The sequence below is a fragment of the Leucopleurus acutus genome (genome assembly GCF_964270905.1).
Source record: "Leucopleurus acutus genome assembly, chromosome: 2".
Taxonomy (NCBI): Eukaryota; Metazoa; Chordata; class Mammalia; order Artiodactyla; family Delphinidae; genus Leucopleurus; species Leucopleurus acutus.
The window spans coordinates 168,837,881-168,856,716 of record NC_139143.1 but is presented as its reverse complement, the minus strand read 5'-3'; the positions used below and the strand labels follow the sequence as shown (position 1 = coordinate 168,856,716).

General features: G+C 48.8%; 1 pseudogene across 1 annotated transcript in view; it reads right to left on the bottom strand.

Moving 5' to 3' along the window:
• Window positions 1-12,919: 12,919 nt before the first annotated feature.
• Window positions 12,920-18,836, bottom strand: part of LOC309974959 (methylosome protein WDR77-like) — a 462,921-nt pseudogene continuing 457,004 nt past the window's right edge. The window contains exon 2 of the transcript in view: window positions 12,920-13,915. The product of the transcript in view is annotated as a methylosome protein WDR77-like (transcript). The remainder of the gene's footprint in view (window positions 13,916-18,836) is intronic.

Below are 18,836 nucleotides of genomic sequence, written 5' to 3'. Positions count from 1 at the left end.
GGGGCCAGCAAGGCCAGTGTGAAGAGTGCCAGGATGGACACTTGGATCTCTGGGCCTGGCAGGCCTGCCTGTTCTTTCTGCAGCCTGGGGGTGGGGGCGGGGTTGGTGGTGGGCAGATGGGTATCTAAGCAGCTTTGGCGAAGAGCAGGCAGAGCCCTCCCCCGGGTTGCCCTTCGATCACTGGGAACTGGCCCTGCCCACCCACAGTAGTTCCCTCTGGGGTCCCTGGGCTGGAGGGAGGGACCCCAGAGAGAGCCCTCAGATTCCAGGGCCTCTGGGTGCTTAACAGGGTTTGGAGTCCTGAGTAGGCGGATGAGGAGAGGGGAAATGAAGGGGGACGGCAAGATTTGGTGTCAGGAGGCTCCTGCCAGCAGGTTAAGTGGCCTGGAGCAGCCACTGCCCCTCTCTGGGTCCCAGTTTCCCTGTCTGTACAATGAGGGATGAATGCAGTGATATCTTCAAACCCTTTGTCACTTGTGACTGGAGGAAAGATGGGGGTGGGGCTGGAGATTGTGCTGTCATGCTGAGTTTCCCAAGAGAGATGGAATCCTGCTTGGAATTCAGAGGCAGTGATGGTGGGCGTGGCATCAGAGGCATGGAGGGGGTGAGGTGGGCTGGCAGGAAGACTGACCCTGAGCCTGGGCTCTGCCACTAAGTTGTTGTGTGTGTTGTCCCCTCTCAGGGCCACGCTTTCCCCATCTGTCTAAGGGGACCAGGTGCTCCCAGATCCAGGATTCAGTGACTTTCTGGAGTCAGACTGGGACAGGGGTCTGGGCAGGCCCAGGGCCACTGTTCCATTTTGCAGAGCTGGGAGTGGCTGTCATCAGCCGTGGGAACCTGAGAGTCAGGTAGGATGCAAGTGCCGAAAGGAACTTAGGGGTCATAACACCCAACAGAAGGGCAGCCAGTTGCCCAAGGTCCCAGAATGGGTTGGGGGCAGAGCCAGGCCCAGAACCAGGACTCCTGACTGCCCGTTTCCTCTTCTCCTCACAAGAAGCCCTGATTGTGAGGTACAGAAGCAATCCAGGAAGGGGGGGAGACTGACTCCTCCCTGATCCCTGGGGTCAGGGAGGACAGAGGTGACACATGTGGACATTGTGGCGCCCAGTGTTAAGCCCAGCTAGCATGGCTTCCTCTCCTCTCTCCCTGGGGCTGGTGATCTGGGAGGTTTCCATTGCCCTTCCCGACTTCCTGCAGGGCGAGGGGTGCAGTGGGGCATTGGGATTTTGCAGAGACAGAGGGGTCCTGATTGGGGGGGGAGGTGAGGCTGGGCTGGGGGGGTGCAGGGAAGAACTGAAGACAGAGGCTATTCCCCATGTCTGGGGTGGGGTCGGGTACTGCCTTGTAATTTCTGGAATTCCCGCAAAGACCAGCATTCTACTCCCAGAGGAAAGACATCCCAGGCATGTCTTTTCCCAGAGGAAAAGACATCCCAGGCATGCACAGGCTGGGACCTGGGACCCAGGACCCTTTGCTGCAGCGCTTGCACTTGTACAAACGTCTCCTGGAGCAACAAAATACAAAGAAACAAATAACAGTGTACATGCTTGCAGTTGGGGCAAATTATGAACAGCAAGATACAAAAAGACCAAAAACTCAACAGCTACTTCTGAGGTGTCAGGAGCAAAAGCAGGGCGCTGTGCGTGACCCCTGCACACAGCACCACCAAGGGGGTGGGGAGACCACCCAAGCCCCACTCTGGTCTGACCCATGAACCCCCCCCATACCCTCACCCCGCTTAAAGGACCAGCTCCTTCCCCCCCAACCCCACACCCCCCACCCCCAGGGAGCAAGGGAACCTGTTACTTGTTTTCTCTCCCACTTTTTTAAAAATTAATTAATTAATTAACTTTTGGCTGCATTGGGTGTTTGTTGCGGTGCGCGGGCTTCTCATTGCGGAGGCTTCTCTTGTTGCGGAGCATGGGCTCTAGGCGCGTGGGCTTCAGTAGTTGTGGCTTGCAGGCTCTAGAGTGCAGGCTTCAGTAGTTGTGGCTCTTTGGCTTAGTTGCTCCGCGGCATGTGGGATCTTCCCGGACCAGGGCTCAAACCTGTGTCCCCTGCGTTGGCAGGTGGATCCTTAACCACTACGCCACCAGGGATGTCCCTTTGCTCCCTCTTGCTGCAGCATGAGTCCCAATAAAGCCTTGCCTGAATTTCTCTTATCTCTGGCCTCTTATCAATTTCTATTGATGAAACAGTCCAGGAACCTGGGTCAGTAACACAACTGCATGTGACCTCACATACACACCCAGACACTTACTCACATATTCCCGCCCCTTGACTGGTGACATAATTGGTGGGGCCCAGTGCAAAGTGGGCCCCTTGTTTAAAAATTATTAAGAATTTCAAGGTGATGACAGCAAGCATTAAACCAAGAGTGAGGCCCTTGTGAGAGCAGGGAAGCTGACCGCACCCCTAGACCCACCACCACCGAGGCACACGCTCCCTTCCCTCCAGAAACACACAACTAACTACACCAGCCCCTGGCTTCCTGGAGCCTCACACCCAGCCAGAGCCCCTCTCAGCTGGGCAGGTCCAGCTGCCCCTCATCTGGGGTGCGAGATCTCTCCCTCTTACTCAACAAAACTGCCCCCTTACACACACCACCCTGCCTGCTGGCTTGGGGGTGAATGATAGAGGAGAGGGCGATGCCAATTCCTCCACCCATTATGTGTGCCAGCCTGCAGGGACGCAGCTGACAGTGAAATGCCAATAATAATATACCTAACACTTGTTGAACATTTACCATGTGCTAGGCACTTCTAACACTTTATAAATATTAACTCATTTAATCCTCACAACTTTATGAGAGGTATTGTAAGTTATCGCCACTTTACAGATAAGGAAACTGAGGCACAGAAAAGTTGAGTCACCTGTCAGATCACACAGCTAGTAAGGGAACTGGGATTTGAACCCAGGCTGTCTGCTCCAGAGAGCCTTCTCTGTCGGTTGTTGCCATGGTGCTGGACCAGGAATGTATCAGGCACTGTGGACCCACATCTCTCAGGGCCTCTTGTGAAATGAAGAAAAAAGGTGATTATGATGCAGCTTCACCTTGACTGGGATCCAGGGACAACCCCGGGAGCCCCAGGATGGTCACCAGACCGCAGAAACACAGAAGACTGTCTTTATTACAGTCTTAATATTTAGAAGATATATGAGCTAGAGACATATTCATTTTTTATCTTTTCAGAAACAAAAATGTCATATATGTAATGAAGGCATTTTCACTGACAACTGAGTACATGGTTGGATCATGGACAGTCCACATGGTGGCCCGTTATCTAGAAGACTTTCTCACGAACTGGAATGAAGGGAAACCTGCCCTGCCAGCAAGTCCTGTTCATCCAACTGGCCTCCTTTAATATCATAGACCAGACTTCCCTGGTGGTGCAGTGGTTAAGAATCTGCCTGCCAATGCAGGGGACATGGGTTCGATCCCTGGTCCGGGAAGATCCCACATGCCACGGAGCAACTAAGCCCGCGAGCCACAACTACTGATCCTGCTCTCTAGAGCCCGCAAGCCACAACTACTGAAGCCCGCATGCCACAACTAGGAGCCTGTGTGCCACAACTACCGAAGCCCACGCACCTAGAGCCTGTGCTCCACAGCAAGAGAAGACTCTGCAATGAGAAGCCCGCGCACCGCAATGAAGACCCAATGCAGCCATAAATAAATAAATAAATAAAATTTTTAAAATGTTAAAAAAAAAAAATCTTAGACCTTCGGGAGAGTCTGCCCAGTGCATGCCCACCCTCCTTCTCTCAAAGTTGCCCCTCCCCACTCGATGTGATCCTTGAGGCCCGGTCTGAATCCTTGGTCCCGCTCCACCACACCCCTGGCCATGACTGATTGGTCCAGGAATGTCTACCTGCTCCAAGCCGGCCAATCAGATCTTTTGTCTGGGGATGGTGGCTCTGCCTGTCAACCCACTGCGGCTGGTCTCTGACCTAAGAGCAGGTAAACTTGTTGACTGTAAACCAGCTGCCTTCACCTTCACTGCTGTTTACACAAAAGAAAAGAAGGAAGCTGTGTACAGGGGAAGGGAAGAATGAAGTAGTGACGAAGGGATATGTGGGGGGAGAGGGGAGCTGGCCCTCCCGCTGATGGCCACAATTGCTCTTCCTCCCCAGCATGCATCCCTAGGATAACTCCTGCTGTCATGTCAGTTAGCCTGAGAAATTGCTGTTCCTTGCAGTCCAATAACCTTATTTAAGTTTAAACTGGAAAACGGCAAAGAAAAGTACCACAAAGCCCCTGAATGTGTTGGTTTTATTGTCGTTGTTGAAAATGACAGATCCCAAAGCCACAGAGCTATCTGTGTCCTGGGAATGTCCCCAATGGAAGCACGAGGTCATCTGTCTCTTTGTTTGGAAAATGCTTCCCACAGTGGAGAGGGCTTCCCCAAGACGAAATGACACCGAGTTCCCTTACCAAGTTTATGATTAATCTCTCTATCCGAAATTTTCTTCCCTTCCTTGTCCGCTCTGACCTCAATCCTGTGCTAACTGAACACTCATCAACCAGAGACAGATGACTAAACTTGCTGCTGTCAGTAACATCATTAATGTACTAAAATTGCTACTGTAAGATATCATCATCAATGTACAAATTCAGATTGTTTCTCCAGAAACACCTGGCTTCTCCAGAAACATCTGGTTGTTAGCCAGATGAGCTTACAGACCCCCACCCCACGCCCACCCCAGCCATGGACTACCTGGCCAGATAATCGTAACCCAGAGACATCCTGACTTCTGAAACTATAACTAATGAAGAGATGTCACAGTGCCGTCACTAGGCGATGATTAATCCCAGCCTCTTTGTTCTTCCCCTTTAAAAAAAACCCCGTAACTCAGAGACCAAGTTGGGGCGGCTCTGAGGTTTATCTCCCACTCCCTTGCTTGACATCCTGCAATAAACCCTTACTTTGCTGCCAACTCCCGCTGTCAGAGTTTATTCTTCTGCACTGCTGGCACACGAGCCCTTTGCCTGGTTTCAGAAATGTGCTTTGCAAAGGACTTTATCAAACTTGGGCTGTCCAATGCTGTGCCAGCAAATATACACTATATACATATGTACATATATGTTTATTATAAATTTTACTGATAAAGTGGATGTGTAGAACACAATTTACAAATAACTGCACAATGGAGGAACTCTTGATTGTAGATTCCACATAGTCAATTGATTCTCCAGAAGGCTTTTGTTAATTTTTGCTGAACTCTTGCATGTCTAGTCAACCTATGGCTGCAATTCAATCCAAATTTGAAATGGAGTTGCAGTCCAGTCTGCTGTACTAACGCTTTTCCCCGTAAATTTATTGTCATTAAATCTGATATCTGATCTACTGTTACACTACTCACTCTCCCATAAATATATTCATTAAACGGAAACCTCTTTCAGCTTCAGCACTTTAGTTTACACTGTTAATATTTCATCCATCACTTTCTTTAACCCAGAAAGTCAACAAAACAGCAAATCAAGGCCCGATTTGTGACTTTTGCCAATTCCCACCTTGGCCGACTTCAAGTTACCAACGTGATATCACAAAGCAGAGGTGGGGAGAGGTGTGTGGAAGCACATCATTCATTATCGCCAAAGTTCTCCTATTCAGTTACAATAGATGCAGATAACCTCGAGAGAATAGAGAATAATAAAATGTAGTAAAATCAGTAGGAAGTCGTGAGTTTTGAGTATTATCTTTATTTTAATATTTCCTTTTTTAATTGAAATACAGTTGATTTACAAAGTTGTGTTAATTTCTGCTGTACAGCAAAGTGATTCAGTTATACATATATATACATTCTTTGTCATATTCTTTTCCATGATGATGTATACCAGGATATTGAATATAGTTCCCTATGCTATCCAGTAGGACCTTGTTGTTTATCCATGATTTAATATCTCTTAATTGTAAATTTATACAATTTAATTTTTAATAATGACTGTTCAACAACCTGAAATTGCAAAATTCCCCAAACTGTAGCAACTGGCTCCTGAAAGCTGGTGTGAGCCAGCTCTGGCGCACTGCTGGATTTGTCTCCATCCAAACGCACCCTATGGGACACTGTCAACAGAAGAGGCCCCGTGACTGGAGAGTCTGTGGTGAAGCCGTTTGCCGTGGGAAAGTTTGACCTGGTTTGTGCCTTGGAGCAGAGGAGGAAACTTGAAACAATGACTCTGTCAAATTCAAGGACACATCAACGCAGCCAGTTTGGCAGGGCCATTTTGATTCCTTCATATCAAAACATGAGATTTCTTTTTTTAATTACTAAGGGCTCAACAGACATCCTTGACCCTTGACCTCAGCCCCTCTCTGCCCCCCACTCTGTGTCTGAGACTCACCCCACTTATCACAGTCTGTGGATGCCTGTTTTCAACCCAGGCACCCAGAGGAGAAGCCCTTTTTGTTTGTGAGATTTTTCAGTCTCCATCACAACTTGCTTGTCCCTCTTTCCCAGGGAAAAGCGGAACTTTCACTAAGATTGCTATCTTTGCGTAGCCAATGTGACAGGAAAAATGGTTTAATTTTAGAAGAATTCAGTACCTGTTTTACTCATCCTCACCTTTCGAAACCCTACTCACATGTCACCTCCCTTCTGATATTACATTTTCCAGCATTGCTATGACGTGTCCATAATCCAATTGTACTTGTTCAGACGAGAGTGTGAATGTTTGTTTACTGATCAGTGCCCTTGACTAGGCTGTGAATTTTTCCTCAAGGGCAAGGGTTGTGTCTGTCTTGTATGCTATTGTGTGGCCAGTGGCCAGTACAGGAGCTGGCACTGAGGATTTTCTCACTAAATATGTCAAGTTAAAACACCTGAATAGGGCTTCCCTGGTGGCACAGTGGTTGAGAGTCCGCCTGCTGATGCAGGGGACACGGGTTCGTGCCCCGGTCCGGGAAGATCCCACATGCCGCGGAGCGGCTGGGCCCGTGAGCCATGGCCGCTGAGCCTGCGCGTCCGGAGCCTGTGCTCCGCAACGGGAGAGGCCACAACAGTGAGAGGCCCACGTACTGCAAAAAAACCCCAAAAAAACCACCTGAATATATATTCAATGCTATGGGGCCTCCTATAAGCCCCTATAAGCTGGGAGGTCACACTGTGGTTTGGGGGTCATTCTGGTAGGTCCCCCTTTGGGGTCTGGCTGCAACATGCAGGGCCCTCTCAGGGCCCGTGATGTCTCTGCTCTCACCACTGTCTCCATCCTTTCTCCTGTTCCAGCCTGGGGAGGGCTTTAGTCTGCTTAAGAGTTTCTCTTGCATGGGAAGCAGGAGAGTAGGAAAAGGGCAAAATATTAGGCGAACACAAACAGATCAATACATATTTCTGGAGTGGCTTTTGTGTACCAAGCACTGTTCTAGGCCCTGGGGTTGCAGCTATGAGCAAGCAGACAGTTTCTTCTCTCAAGGGGAGCTGGGGTGGGCAGACAGTGATGGTCACAAGGGCTACCCTTTATGGAGCCTTACTATGTGCCTGTGTCATCTCATTTACTCCTTCCAACAACATAATGACATGTGTTACTATTATCCCCATTTTATAGGTGAGGAAATAGAGGCACAGAGAGGTTCAGTAACTTGCACCAGCTAGTAGATAATCGGGGTAGGATTCTGAGCCAGGCAGTCTGAAAATTAAAGAAGGTCATGGGGTAGAGAAGGGCTGGCCGTGCATCCAGCTGGGGAGGACACTTCTAGCGTTCCTGAGTGAGGAGGTGGTGTTTGAGCTGAGGGCCGCCTGATGATAAGAGGCAGACATGCCTGGATCTGGGGAATGAACATTCCAGGCAGAGAGAAGTGCAAAGGCTCTGATGTGAGAATGAACTTGACTTAACAAGGGCTGGAAGGAAAGCCACTGTGGCTGGGAGGTCAGGAGTAAAGGAGAAAAAGTAGCACAGGGTGAGGGGCGAAGTAGACGGACCCAGATTGACAACGTTAAACTCCTTGGAGCAGGGAGGTTGCAGACATCTGGGCTGCTTCCCTTGCGCTGGGCAGGGCCAAGCCCTATGCCCATAAGCTCCAAGAGGTCATTATCTCCTGCCCCTGGAGGCAGCTGGGGCACCCATGCCTGGGGCCTATTCTAACCTCTCTTTGGTCCTGGGACCCTGAGGACTATCCAGCTGCCAAGGGGAAGGGGGCCAAGGGTGGGCTGGGGTGGAGGCCCTGGGGCCCAGGGAAGACATTTGCAGGAGGCAGGAGGTGCTGACCCCTGGGTCAGAGACCTGAGGTCTGTCCCAATGGTGGCAAAGGCATTTTGATTGGAGTCATTAAGATCACTCAGCCTTGATGGCCTGGACTTGAGCCAAGCTGTCCTCATTGGCTCCCCTTGACTTCCTGGACTGACCTCTCCCACCACCCAATGACACGAGAGACCCCTCTGGGGGCACTAATCGACACCCCCTCTTCTGGATTCCAGGGCTTTCTCCCTGCCCCCAGTCAGGGAAAGAGCTCCTTTTGGAGACCAGCCATTGCCTCTGCCCCCCACACGCACTTTCCCCCGCATCCTGGGGGTTCAGCTGAGGCCAGTGCAACCACATTTCCCAGGGCCTCCTGGTCCTTCCTGCCCACGGGGATTTTCACCCATGTCCCCTCTACTGGGAATGTTCTTTCAACTTCTGTTTACACTGAAAATTCCTCCTACCTTATTCCTCAAGGTATAACAGGTGAATTTCTTCCTCCCTTCCTTCCTTCCTGTGTTCCTTTCCTCCCTCCCTCCCTCCCTTCCTTCCCATCATTCATTCATTTTATTTTTTATTTTTTTAAATAAATTTATTTTTATTTATTTATTTTTGGCTGCGATGGATCTTCGTTGCTGCATGCGGGCTTTCTCTAGTTGCGGCGAGTGGGGGCTACTCTTCATTGTGGTGCGCGGGCTTCTCACTGCGGCGGTTTCTCTTGTTGCGGAGCATGGGCTCTAGGTGCACGGGCTTCAGTAGTTGCAGCACACAGGCTCAGTAGTTGTGGCTCGTGGGCTTAGTTGCTCTGCGGCATGTGGGATCTTCCCGGACGAGGGATCGAACCCGTGTCCCCTGCATTAGCAGGCAGATTCTCAACCACTGCACCACCAGGGAAGCCCTCATTCATTCATTTTATTCATACATTTTAGGCATTCATTTATTCAGCTTCCACCAGGCACTGGGGGCACAGAGGGGGTAGGACAGATTCTGAGGTCAAGGAGTGTATTAACCTGTGTGAGAGGCAGAAGGTAAACAAGCAGGACAGGTTACATACATAATGGACGGGTCCCAGTGCAGAATAAAAATGTGAGACCCGTTGTTAAAAACTCATTAAGAATTTCAAAACGGTGACAGCAGAGCATTAAACCAATCAAAGGGTGCTTCCTAACTAGGGAGCCCTTCTGCAGAGTTCTTGTCCTCAGGAAGCTGGTCCCGTGAACAAACGATTCCATCAGACATGTGGTGGCGAGCCTGGGAGTCATCCAGGGGGAGGGGATGTCCACAAATTGCCAAAAGCGGAAGGAGAGAGATGGAAGGACTCTTTTTGGAAACTGCATGTTGTCTGGACGTGAAAAGGGGCCAGAGGAGCAGGCAGGGTCCGATGTAAGGGAGTGGGTCTTTATTCTGTGGGCAGTGCAGAGCCACCCACAGTTCTAAACAAGGGTGTGATCAGATTCTTCTTCTGAAAAGATTATTCTGGGACCAAATAAGAAATACAAATAAAAATATATGAAAAATATAAATAATAATACATATAAATGATACAAAAAATAAATGTGAAAAAATTTCCACTTCACTAGTAATCAAACAAATTGAAAGTAATGTTTTTAACTTTTTTTTTTTTTTTTTTTTTGCCACGCTGTGTAGCTTGCGGGATCTTAGTTCCCCAACCGGGGATCAAACCCGTGCCCCCTGCAGTGGGAGTGCAGAGTCTTAACCACTGGACCACCAGGGAAGTCCCAAAAGTAATTTTTTTTTATTATCAAAAAGTGTTGTTTACAATATCAAAACTTTGGAAATGACTTTAACCCACATAGATCAGGCTGGTGCCCTTGTCCTCACAGCTCCCGAGAGGTCTGTTGGGGTTCTCTGGGGCACATGATTGACATGGGAGACATTTCAAGGGGGTCGACTTTATTTGATGATAAGTAATTTCAAACCTAATTTTTGTGTTCAAACAAACATGACAATCACACCACATGGCCACAATAAAAAATATAGACAATGACAAGTGTTGACAAGGATGTGAAGCAGTTGGAACTCACACCCATCGCTGATGGGAATGGAAAAGGGTGCAGCCGCTTTGGAAGGCAGTTTGGCAGTTTTCAAAATGCTCAACAGAGTTACCATATGACCCAGCAATTCAACTCCCAGGTATGTACTCAAGAGAAATAAAAACATATGTCCACACAAAAACTTGTTTATCAATGTTCATAGCAGCATTATTTGTAATAGCCCCAAAGTGGAAGCAATATAAATGTCTGTCAGCTGATGAACAAATAGAATCTTTTAAAAATGCTTTATTCGTATAATGTAATGTTTTTTGACAATAAAAGAGAATGAAGTGCTGATACATGCTATGATACGGATGAACCTTAAAAACATTATGTTAAGTGAAAGAAGACTGTTACAAAAGGCCACATAATTCCGTTATTTGAAATGTCCAGAACAGATAAATTTATAGAGACAGAAAGTAGATCAGTAGTTGTCAGGGGCTGTGGGGAGAGAGGAATGGGAAGTGACTGCTTAACGGGTACAATATTTCTTTTTGGGGTGCTGAAAATGTTCTGGAATTAGATAGTGGTGGTGATCACACAACCTTGTGATTGTTCTAAAACCCAGTGAAATGTACACTTTGAAACAAATGGATTTTATGGTATGTGGAATATATTTCAATAAAGCTGTTTTTTTTTTTTTTTTGAGAAGAAATCATGAAAATAGTCGAGCAAAGAATTAGGGTGACCAGCTGTCCCAGTTTGCCCAAGACTAAAATCAGAAAAGTCCCAGGCAAAACAGGGTAAGTTGGTCACTCTGCATAGAATGCAAACTTTACATTTATTTGAATGATCAAATGTGAGAATTTAAAGAACTTTCCTGGTTATATGAGAGGTAAAGCAAGGGGAAAGCTTAAGGAGCAATGACCTAAATGTCCAACAACAGGAGGTAGTTAAATTCATTCATTCATTCATTCATTCCCCACTAGAATGTAAGCTCCACAGGGGCAAGGGTTTTTGTCTGTTTTATTCACTGCTGTACTCTGAGGGCCTAGGACTCTGCCTGGCACACAGTCCATGAATGTTTGGTGAGGAGAGCTGTATGCTAGGTGCCAGAGGTGCATTAGTTCCTCCTGTCCTAGGGCTTAAACTGCCTCGTGGCTAGTTTAATAAGCAGACAAACAAGACACTAGTGAACAGATGAGGGAATAAGATAATTTCAGATAGTGATATATGTCATGAAGAAAATAAAGTGATCGAGTGGATTACTTTAGGCTGAGTGGTCCCAGGAGCCTTGCTAAGAAGGTGACTTCTGAGGAGGGGGACACCCACTGACAGAGCCACTCTCAATGGTGTTAAGAAAACATCTTTTTTTCCTTTTTTTTAAACAATGAATCAACTTCTTATTTCACTGACCGATACTTCTGATTCTCTATCTGATGCCGCATTTAAAATCTTCAGAGTCCCCCAAAACAGCATTCAGTCTTCTTATATCCAGAGACAGGGGCCCAGAGGCAAAAAAGCTCAGGCCCCAGGCTGTTTTCAGGTGGGACAATGGCAGACATTCCTATGCAAGCCTGTGTCAGTTTTTAACTGAAATGCCATTAAGCTCTCCATCCTGAAACTTTTTTCTATGACGTCTGTGGCAGAAATACACTCATCTCTCATATACATAACTCCATGGGGGTGTGGGGTGGGCATTACACAGGTGCCAGCCAGACTTCTTATTCAGCCAGAAACTGGACTTCTGGCTCAGTTTAATAGCAAGGAGATGAGCAAAACTGTGGTGAGTGTGCTGGCTCTCCCTCAAGGTGAGCTGGGCTGGATGTGAACAGAAGCACATGATAAAGGTGAATTAAGCTCTATAAAAAAACTAAGTTGCTCCTATCTCTATGAGCAGTCTATGAGCTGCTTCCAAGAATCCAGGGATGCCCACATCCCATATACCTCATCCAGACAAGGCCAATTCCTCACGCACAGCTACATGGGAAGCATAAAAACCTTTTGTTGGACTTCCCTGGTGGTCCAGTGGTTGAGACTCCTCACTTCCAATGCAGGGGTCGTGGGTTTGATCCCTGGACGGGGAACTAAGATCCCACATGCTGCAGGGCATGGCCAAATAACCCCCCAAAACAAAATCTCTCAAATAACGTCTTGCTTTAAAAAAAATCTTCTGTACAGCTGAACCAGTTTGCAAGGCAGAAATAGAGACACAGATGTAGAGAACAAATGTATGGACACCAAGGGGGGAATACGGGGGTGAGGTGGGGTGGAGTGGTGGTGGTAGTGGTGGTGGGATGAACTGGGAGACTGGGATTCACATATATGCACTAATATGCATAAAATAGAGAACTAATAAGAATCTGCTGTATTAAAAACATAAAATTCAAAAAAAAAGGAAAAAAACCTTTTTCTTTAAAAAAAAAATCTTTTATTAACATTGTGGGGTGGGGATTGGGTCTAGGGAAAGATGTGGGATGGCTTTTTTATTCCCCCTGCCAGCAACAGCTATGTATCTACACACACACTCAGACACACATACATATCCACGTTCAAGGAAGTTTTTCTTCCCTGACTACAGGACCCCAGAATCCAGCCTGCCCCAGGCTGAGAGACAGTGCCTATTAACTGCACAGGTCTGACGTATCAACGCACTGTATAAGGCTCCTGTGTTGTCTCACAAACTGAGAGGGCAGGGGCAAAGGGAGTGGATACTCACGGGGGGTTTGCTTTTTGTCTGAAATCCAACCTACTTGGCAACACTCTTAGGACCAGGCTCTGGGAGAGGTTCTGTGGGCACGATATGGTGGGTGACCTGACGGTCCCAGCCCACTGGGGTAAGAAGGGAGTGATTTCGCAGGGACAGAGCAGTATCTCTCACAGTCTCTGTGGGCTCAGGTTCTACACCCCTCGGCAATGCCTGAGTCCAGCACAGCAAGTGAGCCGTCTTCACTGACAGAGGCCAGGAAGAGAGCGCTGTGTGGGGAGAACACCAGCCCAGTGACACACTGAGCACAGCTGAGCTGAGGGCATAGCTTGCACTCTTTGTGCCCACAGGGGAGACAGTCCATTCTCATCACCGAAGACAAAGACTTTACTCCGCTGAGGATGCCAAGGCTGGGAGGTAGGAAGGTAGTCAGAGGCACTGCAGCCCATCTGTGATGCTGGCTTGGGGCAGTGGATATCCCACAGTGAAATTCTACTGTCCTCAGTGCATGAAAGAAACACGGAGTCCTTGTGTAGAGAGGCAGCAACACAGGTGACCTGCCCAGAGTGAGCTCGGTATGAATTCAGAATCATCTACTGAACAAGGTCCCAAACCTTGATGCAGAAGTCTTTGCTACCACCAACCGCTTGTGCGCCAGAGCTTGGGACACTGCATACACGATGTCATCGTGCTCATACTTGCAGAACTTGCTGTCAATGAGTGTCTCATTCTCATCCAGCTCCCACAATTCAACAGCACCTGAATTGGAAGCCATTAGGATACCTCTGTCCCCTACCCAAGTGAGGTCAGCCACTCCAGCCTCCGTCTGGACTCCAGCGGAGCAGAAATCTTCCTTGCGGACAGCACAATGGTCCCTGAAAAGCCAGAGGGAGCCAGTCCAGCAGAGGCCACTCAAGCTGGAAACCGTTAGCAGGAATGCCCCGATACCACACCGCCTCCAACTGATGCCCCATACAGGTGGGCGCATTTGGGGGATGGTTCCACTCCCCGCTGCCAGGGGCACAAGTTGGGGGTGGGGTTTCCTTCCAAATCTCCATGGTTCCAACTCCAACCTGGCCCCAAACTGGACGCCCGCCAGAGATTCAGCTCTGCCAACCCCCACGTGGTCCCTCCTCAGGAAAACATCTTAATGGCCAGGAAAACGTTCATGGTGAAGTGGTACCCTTATGTTCATAGCAGCAGTAGCCAAGACATGGAAACAACCTAAATGTCCATCAACAGATGAATGAATAAAGAAGATGTGGTACATCTATACAATGCAATACTACTCAGCCATAAAAAGTATGAAACAATGCCATTTGCAGCAACATGGATTCAACTAGAGATTATCATACTAAGCAAAGGAGGTCAGAAAGAGAAAGACAAATACCATATGTTATCACTTATATGTGGAATCTAAAATATGGCACAAATGAACCTATCTATGAAACAGAAACAGACTCACAGACATAGAGGACAGACTTGTGGTTGCCAAGGGGGAGGGGGGTGGGGGAGGGATGGAATGGGAGTTTGGGACTAGCAGATGCAAACTATTATATATAGAATAGATACACAACAAGGTCCTACTGTACAGCACAGGGAACTATATTCAATATCCTTTGATAAACTATAATGGAAAAGAATATGAAAAAGAATGTATATATATGTATAACTGAATCACTGCTGTACAGCAGAAATTAACACAACATTGTAAATCAACTATAATTCAATAAAATAAATTTAAAAAAAAGAATAAGATATATTAAAGCACGTTGAAGGTGGGAAGTCACGGGTGATTTCTTTTTACTTTTTTAAAGCATTCTTGTATTTCCCCAATGCCCTGCCTGACACAAAAATCTGGGGGATTGGATCCTGGGGTGAACCAGACAAATGAGGTCCCTGCTCTCATGGAACAGGTATATTTTATAACTGGGAGAAACAAAACCCAGAATAAAGGAGTAACGTTATTTTTTTAAAAGATTGAAGAAATTGCACTGGCCAAAGAGCCAGCTGGAATCTGGAGTCCAGGTTAGGAGTTGGATGCGGCAGCTGTGCAGCCCGGGGTGAGAGCGGAGCTTGCTGGGGAAGGAACAGAAAGTCAGGGAGCACCTCTCAACAGTCATCCATTGTGTGCATGGGTGTAAGTCCTTTCCCCTCTCTCAGCCTCAGTTTCCCCATCTGTTAAATAAGAGGAGACACTAGAGGTGTTTCTTGTTTTTAAAAGATTTATTTATTTATTTATTTATTTATTTATGGCTCCGTTGGGTCTTCATTGCTGCACGCGGGCTTTCTTTTTAGTTGCGATGAGCAGGGGCTACACTTCGTTGGGGGTGCGCAGGCTTCTCATTGCTGTGGCTTCTCTTGTTGCGGAGCTCTAGGCGTGCGGGCTTCTGTAGTTTCGGCAAGCAGGCTCAGTAGTTGTGGCTCGTGGGCTCTAGAGCACGAGCTCAGTAGTTGTGGCGCACGGGCTTAGTTGCTATGCGGCATGTGGGGTCTTCCTGGACCAGGGCTCAAAGCCCTGTCCCCTGCATTGAAAGGCAGACTCTTAACCACTGCACCACCAGGGAAGTCCCTCCTTCCCTTTTAAGACTGAATAATATTCCACTGTATATATATATATATATATATATATATATATATATATATATATATATATACGTTAGGTAGTTGCGAGTTTCCTTCAGCTCCAACATTGCAGGATTCTCAATTCCAAGTGGCTGTCCACCCTGGGGCTGCTTGCTGCCTGGTGGGTTGGGGACCCTGGCTTCAAGCTGACTTTCCCTCCTGCTTGTGTCACCAGGCAGCCAGGGGAGGGCCCTGGGGGATGAAAGGCTTTGGCTAAATACCTGCCGCCTTCTCTCCGGAGCTTCAGGAGCCAGGTCAGGGCCTGGCGCAGGGCAGGGGAGGGGAGTTAATGATGGCCTGTCAGAGGCTTTGTCATCCAGATGAAACTGACCCTGCTCCCGGGCCCCTGCTCCCAGGCCGGCCTGATTACAGGGAGCCCTATTCTTCCCCTCCTCGGGGCCAGGCCTGGCCTCGAAGCAGCCTCTGCACGCCCAGCTGCTCTGGAGCAGCTGCAGAGATAGGCCCGCTGAGGAATCTGGGGTAGCAGCCGCCAAAATGCACTGGGTTTGGGGCCAGAACAACAGATACAACGCATGGTGAAGCCAGCAGGCTTATGCAGTGGTTCTCATCTAGGGGTGACTAGTAATAACAGCCACTGTTGCCTGAAGTTTTAATAGGTTCGTCATTCACCCAGCACTGGACATGAATTATTTCATTTAATCTCACACAGCCCTAGGAGGTTGGTACTGTTAACCCCATTTTACAGAGGAGCAAGCTGAGGCTTGGGGAGCCTTACACAGCTGGTAAGCAGCCCAGCCTTGTTCGGTGATGAAGCCTGATCTATTATCCCCTTTTTCTGCAATTGGGTGGAAATTTCTTTGGCGAGTTCCTTGGTGGAGGGCATATGAGGGGGCTGAGTGGATGGAGAGCTATTTGCCTTCCCTGCACCAACAAAGGGCAGCAGCTCTTGTAGCTGCTCGGGGTTCTGCTTCCAAACATGTGAAAGCCACTGCTGTAGTTCACCTCATTTGTTTTACAGGTGGAGAAACCGAGGCCCTGGGAGGGACAGGGAACTGTCCAGGTTCACTCCAACAGGGTCTATGGCAGAGCTGGGACTAGAACCTGAGTCCAGCCGCCCAGCCATGCTCTGTTTTTGGTGCCCACATGGCCTGCTGGATCTTGTATGTGACCCACACAGGCAGGAGGGCACTCTGGGGCCTCACCTGCTGGGTCTGCTGGGCCTGGACCCCCACCCTTCCTTACAGAAGGAGGGAGATGCAGAGGTGGCCGGCAGTGGTGCAGAGAATAGCATGCAGGCTGGAGCTCAGTTCTGATCCTGCTGCTACCTTGCTGTGTGGCCTGGGTAGCTCTGCTCTCTCCAGACCTCAGTTTCCCCTTCTGTACAATGGGGGTTGCTGACAGTTTGGACCAACAGGCACTGGGCAGGGGAGGAAGAGTGGTTAGTCAGGAGGAGAGGAAGGGAGGAGAGGAAGGGAGTGTATGGAGAGAAAGGGAGGAGCCACGGGGCCGCAGGACACCCTGCCTTGCCCTGCTGTCCTGGGGAAACACCCCAGGTTCTGCCGCCCACACTCCACTGCTGGCTAGGGGATGCCGCTTGGCCTGAGAGTGTCCAAGCCTTGGATGAGAGAGTTCTTGGTCCCCAAGACTGCCATGGGGCCGGTGGCTTCCCTTCCTCAGCCTGAATCCTCGCCCGGAGAACGGTGCTGGCCTCGTGAGGACTTAGAGGAGGCTGAGTTCCTGGGTGGGCACTCCAACGGGCGCCAGCCTCACCCAGCCGCGTGTGCTTGCGTCCCTACAGTGCGTGTATGTGCACACGCGCGCCTCACACAGCAGGGGCTCTCACAGGCCAGGGGGGCCCAAACCAGTTCTTATTTTTGAGACTCCCAGTAATTTAAAACTGAAGACATGCCGGAACAGTCTGGCCACAACTGTGGTGTGTTTAACATACTTTTATTTAATAAATGAACATCTTTAACATGCGCCCACACACACTCACAAATCCAATGCAATTGGGAGATTCATAAGATCATTGCAGGAATTATAAATGATATGAGTTCACAGTGCTGTGTGGTCTGGTGACGGGATATAGCTTAAAACTGTATGATGAGTGTCCTGTTCTTTCCATCTTGCGCGTGATTCCCTGGGACTAGACATGCAGCCTCCTTTGAGTGTACATTGTTTTCTAACATTTTATTATGAAATATGTCAAGCATCCAGGAAGGTTGAAACAATTGTACACTGAACACCCATATCCGTATCATCTGGAATCTATGAGGAACATCGTGCAATATTTGCTTTAACTCATATCCATCCCTTTTTCCATTCTTCCATCCAAATCCATCCTTTCATCTCTCTATCCCTCCACCCGTTCATCTGCTTTTTTTTTTTTTTTTTTTTTTTTCGGTACGCGGACCTCCCACTGCTGTGGCCTCTCCCGCTGTGGAGCACAGGCTCCGGACGCACAGGCTCAGAGGCCATGGCTCACGGGCCCAGCTGCTCCGCGGCACGCGGGATCTTCCCGGACCAGGGCACGAACACGCGTCCCCTGCATCGACAGGCGGACTCTCAACCACTGCGCCACCAGGGAAGCCCCGTTCATCTGTTTTTTGATGCATTTTTGAGGCTCACGAACGTGAGGACTCAGTCAAATGACACTCTTTTCCCTCCTCCTTCTCCCTGACAGTAACAGGCCTTGCTGCACTCACACTCACACTCACACACACACCCCCACCCCATGTAAAACCCTCATCGGCACACACCTCACATGCTTCACCCATGTTCTCCAATTCATGCATGTCCTCTCCTTACACATATTGACATGAATTCACATATGCAAACATCACACATAATCACCTGTGCACACACACACATAAAGACACACACACACACACACAGTGCCCACATGTGCATTTGTGGCAGACTTTTGATATCTGTAAAAGGAGCATCCAGAGACCTAGAATCCTCAGACCTGTGACCCTCGGGTAGCCCGTGCCAGGCCCTGGTTTACTCCTCCAGCCTTCGCTTCCGGCCAGTGTCAGGGGCTCCCCTGCAGCTCCCCGCCCCACATGTCTCACCTTTTCCACTTTTCCCACAGTCTTCTCCCTCACCTCCCAGCCACATCCCACAGAGAAAACCTCCCACAAAAGTTTCTTCTGGAGTGTTAACCACCTCTGGGTACAAAGCCCACCAGACTGCCGCTCCAGGAGGGCAGGGACAGTGTTGGCTTGTTCACACCACATCCCCGGCACATGGCACCCAGCGGGCCCTGTGGTCGGTTGAAAAAGGAACAAAAGCGGCAGAGCTTTGCATCCCCTGGGCAGCCTCAGGGGCATACGCGTCACACATGCTCACCGCCATGCACACACAACACATT